Here is a 14524-nt window from a genome sequence, read left to right as displayed (position 1 = left end):
CCCCACTAGTCACTGCCTGCCATTCTGAAAAGGTCCCGTTTATTCCCACTCTTTGCTTCCTGTCTGCCAACCAATTCTCTGTCCACATCAATACTATACCCCCAATACTGTGTGCTTTAAGTTTGCACACTAATCTCCTGTGTTGTACCTTGTCAAAAGCCTTTTGAAAATCCAAATATACCACATCCACTGGTTCTCCCCATCCACTCTACTAGTTACATCCTCAAAAAATTCTATAAGATTCGTCAGACATGATTTTCCTTTCACAAATCCATGCTGACTTTGTCCGATGATTTCACCGCTTACCAAATGTGCTTTTATCACACCTTTGAAAACTGACTCTAGCATTTTCCCCACCACCGATGTCAGGCTAACCAGTCTATAATTCCCCGGTTTCTCTCTTCCTCCTTTTTTAAAAAGTTAAGTTACATTAGCCACCCTCCAATCCTCAGGAACTAATCCATAATCTAAAGAGTTTTGAAAAATTATCACTAATGCATCCACTATTTCTTGGGCTACTTCCTTAAGCACTCTGGGATGCAGACCATCTGGCCCTGGGGATTTACCTGCCTTTAATCCCTTCAATTTACCTAACACCACTTCCCTACTAGAAACATAGAAAATAGGTGCAGGAGTAAGCCATTTGGCCCTTCGAGCCTGCACCGCCATTCAGTATGATGATGGCTGATCATCCAACTCAGAACCCTGTACCTGCTTTCTCTCCATACCCCCTGATCCCTTTAGCCACAAGGGCCTTTTAACAACTTCCTCTTAAATATAGCCAATGAACCGGCCTCAACTGTTTCCTGTGGCAGAGAATTCCACAGATTCACCACTCTCTGTGTGAAGAAGTTTTTCCTCATCTCAGTCCTAAAAGGCTTCCCCTTTATCCTTAAACTGTGACCCCTCGTTCTGGGCTTCCCCAACATCGGAAACAATCTTCCTGAATCTAGCCTGTCCAATCCCTTTAGAATTTTATACGTTTCAATAAGATACCCCCTCAATCTTCTAAATTCCAGTGAGTATAAGCCTAGTCGATCCAGTCTTTATGGATACTAACATGTATTTCCCTCAGTTCCTCCATCTCACTAGACCCTCGGTCCCCTACTATTTCCGGAAGATTATTTATGTCCTCCTTAGTGAAGGCAGAACTAAAGTAGTTATTCAATTGGTCTGCCATGTCCTTGTTCCCCATGATCAATTCACCTGTTTCTGACTGTAAAGGACCTACATTTGTCTTAACCAATCTTTTTCTTTTCACATATTTATAAAAGCTTTTACAGTCAGTTTTTATGTTCCCTGCCAGCTTTCTTTCTTTTTTCCATTTCCTAATTAAGCCCTTTGTCCTCCTCTGCTGGACTCTGAATTTCTCCCAGTCCTCAGGTATGCCACTTTTTCTGGCTAACTTATATGTTTCTTCTTTGGAATTGATACTATCCCTAATTTCCCTTGTCAGCCAAGGGTGCACTACCTTCCCTGGTTTATTCTTTTGCCAAACTGGGATGAACAATTGTTGTAGTTCATCCATGCAATCTTTAAATGCTTGCCATTGCATATCCACCGTCAACCCTTTAAGTACCATTTGCCAGTCTATCTTAGCTAATTCACGTCTCATACCTTCAAAGTTACCCTTCTTTAAGTTCAGAACCTTTGTTTCTGAATTAACTATGTCACTCTCCATCTTAATGAAGAATTCCACCATATTATGGTCACTCTTACCCAAGGGGCCTCGCACAACAAGATTGCTAACTAACCCTTCCTCATTGCTCAATACCCAATCTAGAATGGCCTGCTCTCTCGTTGGTTCCTCGACATGTTGGTTCAGAAAACCATCCCGCATACATTCCAAGAAATCCTCTTCCTCAGCACCCTTTCCAATTTGGTTCACCCAATCTATATGTAGATTGAAGTCACCCATTATAACTGCTGTTCCTTTATTGCATGCATGTCTAATTTCCTGTTTAATGCCATCCCCAACCGCACTACTACTGTTAGGTGGCCTGTACACAACTCCCACCAGCGTTTTCCGCCCCTTAGTGTTATGCAGCTCTACCCATATCGATTCCACATCCTCCAGGCTAATGTCCTTCCTTTCTATTGCATTAATCTCCTCTCTAACCAGCAACACTACCCCACCTCCTTTTCTTTCCTGTCTATCCCTCCTGAATATTGAATATCCTGGATGTTGAGCTCCCATCCTTGATCACCCTGGAGCCAGGTCTCTGTGATCCCAACTATATCATATTCATTTCTAACTATCTGCACATTCAATTCATCCACCTTGTTATGAATGCTCCTTGCATTGACACACAAAGCCTTTAGGCTTGTTTTTACAACACTCTTAGCCCTTGTACAATTATGTTGAAAAGTGGCCCTTTTTGAGTTTTGCCCTGGATTTGCCTGCCTGCCACTCTTACTTTTCATCTTACTACTTTTTGCTTCTACCCTCATTTTACACCCCTCTGTCTCTCTGCACTTGTTCCCATCCCCCTGCCACATTAGCTTAAATCCTCCTGAACAACAGTATTCATTTGCAGTATTCAATTGGGACAGATGTTATTCTTTCTGTCTGTGTGAAAGCTGTTAGTTTGCACGGGCTTGGGAGAGAAGGCATGAGGAGGATGAAGAGAGAAGACATTGTTTGAGGATGTGGTTGCCTGACCCGCTGGGCCTGGGCTCAGGGCGGAAGCCCGGGGTCGACGACGAGTGGAGCAGGATCAGCAAAAGGGAATCCGTGAGCTCCAACGTTTGTGCACTGGACATGGTTATGAGATTATTGGCGCCTTTTATTTGTTTTCCTTTTCTTTTGTTTCTCTACTAACCCCATACTTAAATATAAGATCTTAATCGTTTAACCGCACATTGTGGGCTGAACATGATTTCGGGGTCCTGATGTTACACAGGGGACACAACACACAGCATCCATCCAAACCAGAGTGCTAAAATATGGTTGGGGAGGGGGCGCCACCCCTAAGATCATGCCACTAGAGGCAACGAGGCTTATATTTGTAAATAATTTTTTCACTTTTTGGTGATCTGTTTTCACATTAACACAAAAGAGATTTTTTTTTCTGCTCATCAGTGTGAAAAAAACGAATCTAAATCCACTGTGTCTCAATGTTGTAAAACAATAGAAGATGAAAACTTCCAAGGTGGCCACGTTTTTTATAAGCACTGCAAGTGCAAATGTAAAGAAAGCATGGCAGCGCCTCTACTTCCTTTGAAGTTTGTAAAGTTTCAGCATGACATCGAAAACTCTGACAAACATCTACAGATGTGCAGTGGAGAGTTGTTGCATCGTGGCCTGGTATGTAAACACCAAAGCCCTTGAAAGGAAAATCTTGCAAAAAAAAAAGTGGATACAGCCCAGTACATCACTGGTAAAACCCCTCCCACCACTGAGCACATCTCTTTGGACTGTTATCATAGGAAAGCAATATCCATTATGAAGGACACCCACACCGCCCACACACAACAAGGATATGCTCTCTTCTCACTGCTGCCATCTGGAAGAGGGTGTAGGAGCCTCAGGCCCACACCACCAGGTCAGAAACAGTTACACCAGAGGGCATAATGTTACTGAAATTCAGTAATCCCCATCACAGAACTGTTCCCACAACCTCTGGACTCACTTTCAAGGACTCTTTTTCTCATGTCCTTGATATTTATTTCTCATTTATTTATTTTTTCCTTTATATTCACAGTTTATTGTCTTTTGTATTCAGTTTTTTGTCCATCCTGTTGGGCTTGGTCTGTCAGTGATTCTATTGTGGTCCTTGGATTTGCTGTATTTGCCCCAAAAAATGAATCTAGGATTGTGCATAATGACATGTTTACACTTTGATAATAAATTTACTTTGTAGATTTGAAACTATACATTTAAATTTGTAAACATCTCTCTCAAACACAAGAGTGGGTTGTGAGCTCTAAATGTTCACCACCTACAGGGTAAATTATTTTGTTCTGATCTGAATGGTTGTCCCATCACTGTGACCCCAGTTACTGGAAACATCTCTGAGTCTAACTGGGAATCCTCAGATTCTCTGTTTCACTGTTACAGACATTTGGACGCACTGACACACACACAAATACATACACACATACAAAAAGGTGACAATTACACTGGTGCCAAAAAAGAACAGGGTGAACTGCCTCAATGACTATTACCTAGTGGTGCTCACATCTACTGTGATGAAGTGCTTTGAGGGGTTGGTCATGACTAAAATCAACTCCTGCCTGTGCATGCCTGTCCTGCCACTGCAATTTCCCAATTGGCACAATATGTCTACAACAGATGCAATCTCACTGGCTCTCCACTCGGCCTCAGATCACCTGGTCAATAGCAATACACAAGTCAGGCTGCTGATACACAGCTCAGCACTCAACACAATCAAACCCTCAACTGTAATCAACAAGCGGCAAAACCTAGGCCTCTGTACCTCCTTCTGCAACTGGATCCTCACCAGGAGACCACAGTCTGTGTGGATCAGAAATAACATCTCCTCCTTGCTGACAAACAACACTGGCACACCTCAACGATGTATGCTCAGCCCACTGCTCTGCTCTCTTTACCTCCATGTTTATAGGCACATCTATAAACTTGCCGATGACACAACTATTGATGGCGGAGTTTCAGATGGTGACGAGGAGGAGTACAGGAGTGAGATAGATCAGCAACTTGAGTGGTGTCGCAGCAACAACCTGCACTCAACATCATTAAGACAGAGGAATTGATTATGGACTTAAGGAAGGGGAAAATCGAGGGAACACACCCCCGTCCTCATTATGGGATCAGAAGTGAAAAAGGTGATCAGTTTCCATTTCCTGCCTGTCAACCTCTCTGAGGAACTATCCTGGGCCCAACATAATGATGCAGTTACAATGAAGACACAACATCGGTTATATTTCATTCAGAGATTGAAGGAAATCGGTTTGTCACTAAAGACACTTGTAAATTTCTACAGATGCACTGTGGAGAGCATTCTAACTGGTTGCATCATTGCCTGGTGTGGAGAGGCCACTGCACAGGATCGGAAAATGCTGCAGCAAGTTGAAAACTCAGCCAGCTCCCTCATGGACACTAGTCTCCACAGCATCCAGGACACAGTCAAAAGATGATACCACAAAAAGGTGGCATTCATCATTAATGTGAGAGGTAATTACTTATTAAGATGTGCAGTGACTCCAAGGAGTTAAATACTAAGCTTCTGCTAAACTGCTAATGCAAGGATGACTAAAGGGGGGGGGGGGGGGTGGTCGCTAAAGCTGCAAGGGGGTAACCGCGAAGATTGTGAAATATGCTACTGATAATAAAATAGAGGATGTAACGGCTGACCGTGGGTTGTAACGAAAGACAACCCCAAATATGGAATGGAAAAGTACTGAGTACTAAGTTCAAGAGTGTGCACCTCCTAGCTCTTCTGAGCTGGGAGGGGAGGAGTTAAGAGAGACATATAAAAATTGGAACTGTGTAGGGCTCGGGGTTCCTTTTTTAAGGCACCCAGCTCTGCAGACCTGTTCTAATAAACTTTGTTTCCTTGAATTTGTCCTTGGCCATTATTCAGGGGCAGGACGTTTCTGACAATTAAGGGCCCCCATCACCCAGGACATGCCTTCTTCTCATTGCTACCATCAAGGAAGATGTACAGGACCCTGGAGACACACTCAACATTTCAGGAACAGCTTCTTCCCTCCACCATCAGATTTCTGAATGGACAATGAACCCATGAACACTTCCTCAGTATTTTCCCTCTCTTTTTGCACTAATATTTAAATTTAATTTTATACTTACTGATTGTAATCTGTATTTTTTATTACTATGTATTGCAACGTACTGCTGACATAAAACAACAAATTTCACCACATATGCGGGTGATATTAAACCTGATTCTGATACACAAACACACACAGCTGGGCTCAGACATACAACACTCCCACATTCCTCCCTTTGTGACAACCTGTTTGCTCCGTGGCCCCGGTATGAAGCTCAAACTGTTGCAACATCTGCCCTTTAAGTTCATGTACACCTGGTGAGAGTGTACATGGAACACTGTGCACAAGTTTGGTCTCCCTCCCAGAGTCAGCTTATGGGATGAAGGGATGATTGATTTGGAGGGGTGACGTAGTGTCCTCAGAGAGATTACACTGACTGGGCCTGTCTCACAATTAGAGAAAGAAGAGGTGGTCTGACTGAGACAGACACAGTCTCACAGGGTGGTGGCAGGAATAATGTTTCCCCTGGCTGGGGTGAGGAACCAAAATCGGAGGTCAGCTCAGGCAGGACTAACATGAGGAGAAATTTCCTCACCCAGACTACAGTGAATCTTTGGAATTTTCTCCACAATGTTTCTAAATTCAAAGAGCAAATTTAGGGGTTCTGCGATGCTGGGAGCTTTGCATGAAAGTGGCGCTGAGGTCAAAGGTCAGGCATGTTCCGGGTGAGCGGCAGAACAGGCGCAATGGCCACGCCTGCTCCTAGTTCTTATTTTCTTAAGCACGACTTTACCTTTGCGCCTCGTTGTCCCTTGGCCTTCAGCCTATCGGATTGCACAGGAGTGCGGTGGGAGCTCCTGTGCAATCGGCAGCCGCTGCGGTGCAGCTCCAGACAACAGGCCCCGATCCACAGCGGGAAGCTTCGTGCAGCTGAAACATCTCACGGAATCTCCGTCAGTCTCTTCACCTCTGCCATCGGAAGGATTCAAGACCCCGGCTGGTGTTGCAGCCGAAACCCAAGGAGCAAACCCCGATTGCCCGCGGGTTCACGCGCTCCCGGCTCAGAACTCCAGCGTCCCGCCCACTGCCACCCCTCAGACAATGGGAGCAACAGTCTCCAAGCGGTGGACTCTGATTGGCTGTGTTTGTGTCTGCGAACGGACTGCGGCTGGGAGCTGGAGCTGTCAGTCTCCGTTTGTTCTCAGAATCAAAGGAAGTTCTCTGAAACTCAAAGTGCAAAGTAAATTTTATTATCAGAGCACAGATAAGTGACCACGTACAACGCCGAGATTCATTTTCCTACGGACATACTCTGAAATTCTATGGACTAAAACAGGATCAGTGAAAGATCAACCAGCATGCAGAAGACAATAAACTGGAAATGCAAATATAAATAAATAGCAATAAATAACGAGGCATAAAATAACCGTAGCGGCTGCCGATAGATCTCTGGAGCACTCACCGCTCCCCTGCCCACTCCGACAGGCTGAAGGCTAAGGGAGAACAAGCCGCAAAGGTAAACTCGTGCTTTAGAAAATAAGAAACAGAAGCAGGCGTGACGGTTCGGCCCCTTCCGCCTGTTTTGCCCTTCACTCAGAAAATGCCTGACCTTTCACCTCAGCGCCACTCTCCTGCAACGTTCCCTTCACCGCTGAGCCCCCGAATATGTCTGTTCAATTTGGAAACCTTGTGGAGAAAATTCCAAAGATTCACTGCACTCTGGGTGAGGAAATTTCTCCTCATCTCAGTCCTTCTGAGATGAACTCTGATTTTAAGTCTGTGACCCCTGGTTCCACACCCCAGCCAGGGGAAACATCATTCCTGCCCCAATCCTGTCAATATCCTGTAAGATTGTATCTGTCTCTTATTTCTCTGATTCTGAGACAGGCCCAATGCGATCTGTCTCAGTCAAATCACCTCCTATTTCACTAATTTTTATAAACAGCCAGTACGATGATTGGTTCAATGGACGGGCAAGTGAGTGTAGTCCTCCTGTGTTGTTCAAGAGCCTGATGGTCGATGGCACAGTAACTGTTCCTGAACCTGGTGGTGCAAGTCCTGAGGCTCTTGTGCCTTCTACCTGATTGTAGCAGCGAGTAAAGGGCCTGGCCAGGTTGGTGAGCATCTCTGATCAAGGATGCTGCTCTACTCCTACAGCGTTTAATGTAGATGTGCTCAATGGTTTGGAGGCCTCCACTCGTGATGTACTGGGCCGAATCCAGTACCTTGTGTAGGTTCATCAAGAGGGCGATGAACTACTATGATAATCATGCCAAACCTTACCTGGCTCTCCCAGTCTGATCCTTGCTGCATGCCCGGCGATCACTCCCACAGCGCGCTGCCCCAAGATTACTGCAGTGGAGACGAGACGGTCACTCACCTCTTTGCGGACTGTGGCTGACAAAGATCTGTGGAGAAAGATGCAAGGGCCTGTGACACAGCGGCTGTGTGACAGAAGGATCACTGATCTTCCAGTAAAGACATTGCACGGTTTATCCTTGTGAACATTTCATGGTGAATAATGCTTATGTTGATATTTAAAAATCAGCTTCTGGGCTCTGTCCAGAGTTGTGGAAACTAGTTGTCCATTGGAGCTGGGATAGGCATGAGTACAGTCAGAAAGTTTCTTCAGGACCTCACAAAAAATGTTTTCTGCTCTGTGATGTAGAATGTCCAGTCCTGTACTTTTTCCTGCAGGCACAGGTTGGTCATCACCACTGCATCTGTCTCCTCACTGCATAATATTCTCTCCACATCCCCATTTTCATTGCATGAACTAGTTTAATAGTTGTTTTAAATATTTACTTAACCCCGGTTTTACACCCCAGTCTGACTCCCTTAAGACAATGAGAATTTTTTTTTAATAAAAAAGAGCTCCTGGAGGAACTCAGCGGGTCAGGCAGCATCTGTGGAGGGAAGTGGACAATTGACATTTTGGGTTGAAACAGTTCAGATGAAGGATCTCGACCCGGCATGTCGATTGTACATTTCTCTCCACAGATACTGCCTGACCCGCACAGTTCCTCCAGCATCACGTTTCTTACTCGAGATTCCAGCATCTGCAGTCTCTTGTGCCTCTCTTTTCAGAACTTGCCCCTTTCAGTCCTGCCTCAGACTGAACCAGGCTCTTCTCCCCGGCTTCATCTCTGTTCCGCTTCTTCTTTAGCCCAGCATGCCTACTGATCTCCCTCTTGACACCAATACCTGCAGTACTACACCTGACTCCTACATCTCCCCCCTCGTCACCATTCGGGGCCCAAACAGATCGAATTCCTCCCATTTCTTCCATGGTCAATTGCCTTCTCTCATTTCAGTCCTTCTTCAGCTCTTTGCCTCTTCCACCTGTCCCCTCTCAGCTTCTCACTTCATCACCCTCCCCCACATACCCCTCACGTTGTCTCACCCGTCACCTGTCAGCTAGTTCTCATCCCCACACTTTTTATTCTGGCTTCTGTTCCATTCGTTCCCAGACATAATGAAGGGTCACACCCCGGAACATCAACTGTTTATTTCCCCTGAACAGATGCTGCCTGACTCACTGAGTTCCTCCACCATTTTGTGTGCGAAAATTGCGTTTGATCACGTTTCTTTTGATTCATCTTTGTTTCTATTTCCTTCACTCTCTGACTTCCAGGATCAGCTAAAATCTTCCTTAGACTCTCTCACAAAAAAGAAATCAGTCTTCCAGGAAAAGGAGCAGCAACAGAAAGAGAAGATTTCCAGAGTTCAAGTGAGGCTTCCTGAGCGGAATTTCTGATATTACTGTATAGTTTTGCTCACTTTAATGCAGAATAGCCGAGTATCACAGCTCCAGTGACCTGGGTTCGATCCTGACCTCTGGTGCTGTCTGTGTGGAGTTTGCATGTTCTCCCTGTGACCATGACAGTTTCAGACATATCCCAAGGACAGGGTTAAAATGAACCCTGTGAAGGATTTCAGCAAGGCATTTGATAAGGTATCCCATGCAAGGCATATTGAGAAAGTAAAGAGGCATAGGATCCAAGGGAAATAAATGACCTGGATGAGGAAGTGAAGGATGGGTTAGTAAGTTTGCTGATGACACAAAGGTTGGGGTATTGAGGATAGTGTGGAGGGCTGTCAGAGGATCTCCTTTCCACCACAGCTCAGTGATGCCAACAGTGTTGTACCTGCCAAACTCTACCTGTGCTAGAATATCATCTACCTTATTCCGTATTCAAATATGACACCTTCAGTTCAGTGTTCATCAGCCTATTCAACACTGTCCACATGAACTGAAGTAAGGTCTTTGATGTCGATGATATACCACACTTGGAGTATTGTCTGCATTTTTGGATTCCTGAATATGTGAGGATGCCATTTCACTGGTGTCATACGGGGGCGAATTGGGAGCGGACCCAAATGCAAGACACAGATACTGAAGTACCAGGAACAGGACTAGGCATGAGAAGGAAGTAAGGAAAGTGGGGAAGAAAGGACACTGGACGTGACACCGGCCCCAGACAAGACAAGGACTCCAGACCTGGGCTAGGGCCTGACTAGGATAGGGAACCAGGACATAGAACTGGGAACTAGAAGCCTGGGCTTGGACTCCAGAGACTGGACTAGAACCCAGAACCTGGGTCTTGACTCGGGCTTGGACTCCAGAACCAGGCTCAGACAAGACAAAGCTACAGGACGAGACAAGGGAATCCCAGCACTGGGCTGGGCAAGATACTCCTGTGCTGGGCGAGGCACATGGACATGATGAGAACCCAGAGCCTTGGTCGAGGGAGAGATAACAGGACTGAACGTGAGACTCCTGGACAAGGGAATCCCAGCACAGGACGAGAGAACCCCAGCACCAGGCTGAGCTAGGTAATTCTGGACTAGGCGAGGCACATGGACATGACGAGAACCCAGAGCCTTGATCGAGGGAGAGACATGAACATAGAACACCGAGCCGGGACCCCTCCTTGGGTACAGGACGTAGGGCCGGGACTCATAACACAATGAGACAGTTCCCAACACTAGGTAGCGGCAAAATGGCCGGACCTACCTAGCGAAGGTGTTGGCATGGCCAGACAGTTCCAAACAGGGCAAGGCAAGGCGAGGCAGGTCTCCAGGCAGAGGCAAGGCAAGGCAAGGCAGGGCAGGGCAGGTCTCCAGGCAGAGGCAAGGCTGCAGGCAGGAAGGTGAAGGGAAGGGTTACAAACAGGGGGTTTGGACAGGAACAATCCAGTAGCCTGAGGCTGAATCCTGAAGCTATTTATGAAGCCAGCCCAAACAAGAATCAGCTGCCTCAACAGAAACAGGGGAAACCTAGAAAACCTGGAATAAGCAGCATGGACCGGACCATGAACCGGAATGTGGATTTCACGGACCGGACCATGACAACTGGACAGGAAGCTTCAGGAGGATGTTACCAGGACTGGGGCGCTTGGGTTAAAAGCAGAGAGTCAATAAGCTTGGGCTATCTAGCTGTAGTGTAGGATGTTGAGGGTTGACCCCTTATCGAGGTAAATAAATTCATAAGGGACGTAAATAAAGTGAGTCTTTTTCCGAGGAATGGGAGTACAGAACTAGAGGGCTCAGATTGAAAGTGAGACAAAAAATGTTTATGAGGGATCTATGGGGTAAAATTCCCAAAGAGAGGGAGGTGGGTATAGGTTTATACAGCATAAAATTATGGTGTCCCAACACTGACCCCTGTAGAATACCATCAGTCAATGGCAGTCAACTAGAAAGGGATCCCTTTACTCTCATTTGCTGTTTCCTACCAGTCTGCTAATGTTCTGACCATGCCAATAACTTTATATAATACCATGAGCTCTTAAGTTGGTAAGCAGCTTCATGTGTGGCACCTTGTCAAATGCCTTCTGAGATTCCACATATACAACATCCTCTGCATCCCCTTTATCTATCCTACTTGTAATCTCCTCAAAGATTTCCAACAGGTTTGTCAGGCAAGATATTCCCTTAAGGAAGCCTTGTCCTTTCTTGTCCAGTGTCACGAAGTATTCCATAACCTCATACTTAACAATTGACACTAACTTCTTCCCAACCACACAGGCGATGTTAACTGATCTCTATTTTCCTTTCTGCTGCCTTCCTCCTTACTAAAAGAATTAAGTGACATTTGCAATTTTCCAGTCCACTGGCACTAATGATTTTTGAAATATCAGTTCAAATGCCTCCAAATACCGCTACCTGCTTCAGAACACGAGGCTGCAGTTCATCTGGTCCGTGTGACTTATGTACCTTTAGGTCTTTCAGCTTTTTGAGCACCTTCTCCCTTGTAATCAGGGCTGCAGTGCTGCCGGAGCTCACCAGAGCACCGCTCCGGCACCTCTGTGGAAAAAAAAGTCAAAATAAACAAACAGAGAATTTAACAGCGGCCACATATTAAATAGATGGAATTTTACGGAAGCAGGGTTTGGGGAGAGGTGGTGTTGGGGAAAATACCACTAATAACATTAGGATATTTGATCATTTTTGGTGAAATCCGGGAGCAGTGACTGTTTGTTTTTATTTAGGTATTTGTGAAATTCCTCCTCGCCGACCCGTTATCCCAGCATACCGTACTGTAGCCTCCCGCCATTTCACGTCCTCAGTCTCTCTCCAGCACTCATTGCTTGAGCATTGTTCGCCAAGAAAATAAAAATCTTAGATCTTTTGAAAGGTAGCATGTCTCTTGCCAACGCCATGGTCAGTAAGAACGAATCGAGCGTTCGCACAATAAAGCAGAAGCATAGAACATTACAGCACAGAAACAGGCCTTTTGGACTTTCTTGACTGTGCCGAACCGTTTTTCTGCCTAGTCCCACTAATCTGTACCTGGACCATATCCCTCCATACACTTCTCATCCATATACCTGTCCAAGTTTTTCTTAAATGTTAAAATTGAGCCCACATTTACCACTTCATCTGGCAGCTCATTCCACACTCCCACCACTCTCTGTGGAATATTAATAATATTAATATTAATGTTCCCTTTAAACTTTTCCCTTTTCACCCTTAACCCATGTCCTCTGGTTTTTTTCTCCCCTATCCTCAGTGGAAAAAGCCTGCTTGCATTCACTCTATCTATACCCATCATAAATCTCCCCTCATTCTTCTACGCTCCAGGAAATAAAGTCCTAAACTATTCAACCTTACTCTGTAACTTAGTTTCTTAAGTCCCAGCAACATCATTGTAAACCTTCTCTGCACTCTTTTAACCTTATTAATATCCTTCCTGTAATTTGGTGACCAAAACTGCACACAATACTCCAAATTCGCCCTCACCAATGCCTTACACAACCTCACCATAACATTCCAACTCTTATACTCAATACTTTCATTTATAAAGGCCAATGTACCAAAAGCTCTCTTTACGACCCTATCGACCTGTGACGCCACTTTTAGGGAATTTTGTATCTGTATTCCCAGATCCCTCTGTTCTACTGCACTCCTCAGTGTTCTACCATTTACCTTGTATGTTCTACCTTGGTTTGTCCTTCAAAGAAGCTGAAATGTGTGGAAGTGTTAGTGCTACCCCTACAACAGCAAAAATGGTCTCTCTCTTTCATGATTTTCATTCTGCATATTATTTAGTTCAGAATGACAGACCATACTCTGATCACTTTGTCTTATTGGAACTTCAAAAAAAAATGGCATTGACATTAGAATTGGACTGCATTCCTGCACTAGTGCTACAGAGATAATCAATCACATAGCCATTAATATGAGAAAAAAAAACTGCCATCATATCAGGCAGATAAAGGGCAAATTTTCTGTTCTCATTGATGAACCGACAAGCCTGAGCATTAAAACTGCCCTAATAGTTTATTTGAAATGTCAAAGTGATAAGGAAGGTGATCCCCATTTTGAGCTTTCTGATCTAATTGAACTATCATAAAGCTGCAACTGTTGCTATACATCTGTTGAACTGTCTCAATAACCATGGGCTGAGGACTTACTTGAAACAGAACCTTGTAGCATTTGATAGTGATGGGGCGAGCGTAATGCTTGGTGTCAACTATGGCGTTGCTACAACTCTCAAGGAACATTACCCGGATGTGCCAATTTGGCACTGTCTTAATCACAGATTGGAACTTGCATTAGGTGATTCGGTGAGCGAAGTTCATGGAATAAATCATTTTCAACCATATATGGAGAAAATTGTACTCCGTTTACAGTAGATCACCTCTAAGTCAAAAGGAATTGTCTGAATGTGCCTCTCAACTAGAACAACAAATTTGCAAAATAGGCTGTGCTCTGGGCACCAGGTGTGTAGCTAGCTCATTTCAATCAGTTTCAGCAGTGTGACAAAATTATGAAACATTGTGTTTTCATTTTGAAAAAACAATGAAGTATGAAACAAGATTTGGGAGTGACAGAAAGACCAATAGAACAGTTTCTATTGGACTAAGCTCTAATGTATGACATGTTGCATGAACTTGGTTTACTGTCAGAGTGTTTTCAGAAATGCATTACTACGATTATGCAGACAAACTGATCCAATGGAGCATAAGATCACTGCATGGACTGAAAGAGCAACCTGGTACAAAAACTCTAGAAGCTCAAGAGGCAGTTTAAAAGGGGAAGTTTGGAGAAATTACCTTAACAAGCAACAAAAAATTCCATTAATTATCTACCGTTTCTTATTGGTCTTATAAACAATTGCAGCACCGTATGTTCACGACAACATCCTTGAAACGTTCTCAAACATCTAAACCTTAAAGTATGTATAAATCCCTGCTAAATGAAATGTGTGTCCTTGATAAAAATAACTAGCCTGCTAAAATACTGCCTAATTATGGAGAAGCTGCAATATCATCTCTCTGTAAGAGGTTTAAGAGTTTGTCCCATT

The 14524-nt window shown here is 44.6% G+C and overlaps 1 protein-coding gene and 1 long non-coding RNA gene across 2 annotated transcripts in view; one reads left to right on the top strand and one right to left on the bottom strand.

Annotated features, from left to right (window-relative positions):
• Positions 1 to 6794, bottom strand: part of LOC140731921 (uncharacterized) — a 71020-nt gene extending 64226 nt beyond the window's left edge. Inside the window, exon 1 of the long non-coding RNA XR_012099939.1 lies at positions 6506 to 6794. This is a non-coding gene — a long non-coding RNA (uncharacterized lncRNA). The remainder of the gene's footprint in view (positions 1 to 6505) is intronic.
• Positions 6795 to 6805: 11 nt separating this feature from the next.
• LOC140731920 (uncharacterized) overlaps positions 6806 to 14524 on the top strand; it is a 51834-nt gene continuing 44115 nt past the window's right edge. The window contains exon 1 of the mRNA XM_073053906.1: positions 6806 to 7228. The gene's annotated coding sequence lies outside the window, so the exon portion shown is untranslated. The remainder of the gene's footprint in view (positions 7229 to 14524) is intronic.

This window comes from Hemitrygon akajei, chromosome 8 (genome assembly GCF_048418815.1).
Source record: "Hemitrygon akajei chromosome 8, sHemAka1.3, whole genome shotgun sequence".
In the NCBI taxonomy this organism is placed as follows: Eukaryota; Metazoa; Chordata; class Chondrichthyes; order Myliobatiformes; family Dasyatidae; genus Hemitrygon; species Hemitrygon akajei.
Note: the sequence above shows the minus strand (reverse complement) of the source record. Positions and strands in the feature narration are given on the sequence as shown.